Here is a 1,722-nt window from a genome sequence, read left to right on the forward strand (position 1 = left end):
TCAAAACTTAATGAAATTTTATATTTTTAAATTTATTTAGGTAGAGATCGTGATGATTCTTCTTTTTAGCCTAGTATTTATCGGGAAAAAAACAAATTTTCGTCTAAAAGTATACGTACATCTGAATGACATATTTGGAACTTCACATTTGATCCACACACACAAAATTTGAACGTATACTTTCGATGTATGACAAAAAGTAGTACTAAAAATATTACATAAACAATAATTTTATTGGCACCTAAAGTAATACTTTTATTTGATAATGACTTAAATTTAAAATTAAATTTTATTATAATTAACAATATATTTAATAAAAATAAAAATAATTTATTTGATGAAGAATGGATTAGTTTTTTATATAAGAAAATACATTAACTAGTTTTTTTGTGAAAAAAGTTGAATAATAAAAGTATATGTGATATGAGTATTTTAATAATTTTAATAAATTTCAAAGATAATCAAAATATTAATATTATTAATAAAATCACAATCGAACCATATTAAGTGAAAATTAAATTTATCATAAATATATCGTCAATTTATTCATCGTGATATTATCGAATAAATTAAAATAAAATTGTTCGACTAATATTTTTATTAAATTTTTATACAACACCTGTGCCGTGGATTTTTTGTTTTTGGACAATATAATATTTACAATTACACATATTTAAATTAAGCTATTTGCGATATATATCTTTAAAGAGGTAACGTAACATAAAGTATGTTGCACATATGTATATACATCGTCTAAAATAAACATGTGCAACTGTTATGATATTAATAATAAGAATAGTTACTTCAAAATAAAAATAATTAATTATTTTTGTTAAAAATTAATTTTCATCACATGTTATCAACAAATATTTTTGATAATAATTTTAATATTTGTGATTTAAAGTGGTGATCGTAAAGTGAACTACTAAATAGTTGTCGAATTGGTGATTGAAAGTCTAAAACAGTTGTAGTCGAGGTTGTGGTCGAATAGATTATTGGCAAGGATGGTTAGAGTAGTGGCCAACAAGTCTAAAGTGGTTGTCATTGGTGGTTAGGGTGGTTAAAGTGGTAAGAGGAGTGATACCGATGGCGGCGACGGTAAAATGTTAGAGTTAAAACAAAATAAAAAATTATAAATTTTATATATGTGTATTTTGATTTTAGAAAAAACCTTTTTCAAAATAAGTAAAAAATATTTTAAATATATTTTACACGAACATATTTTGTTATCAAAATTAATTTTGAAAATAAAAAATTCTTAAACATCTCTGACAAACTCTTAAGATCTATTTGGAACGAGGGGTTTTGAAAACTAAAGCACTATTTGGTAACGTGAATTAACTAATTTATAATTTATTAAAACTTGTAAATTTATTGGATTAAATAAGATGTGTTTAGTAAACAAATTTTTTTCATAAATTTATAATTTAATATGATATATTATTTCAAATAGCGTCGGAGTTTATAATTTTTTACACTTTATTTCATTTATAACCTCATTAATTTATTTTATTATTTTTTTTATATAAAACATAACAATCTCACTAACTTACTATTATTAATCCACGTGTTTAGTGTTATTACTTCTGTATTTTATTTAGAGTAGTACTATTATTTCAATATAACATGTCCATTATTTTAATCCTTACCAACAAAATTGAGAGCAAAAAAGTTAAATTGAGGGACATGCATGAATAGAGTTTTATTCAATTTATTTAATTT

This window comes from Cicer arietinum, chromosome 4, assembly GCF_000331145.2.
Source record: "Cicer arietinum cultivar CDC Frontier isolate Library 1 chromosome 4, Cicar.CDCFrontier_v2.0, whole genome shotgun sequence".
NCBI classification, from domain to species: domain Eukaryota; kingdom Viridiplantae; phylum Streptophyta; class Magnoliopsida; order Fabales; family Fabaceae; genus Cicer; species Cicer arietinum.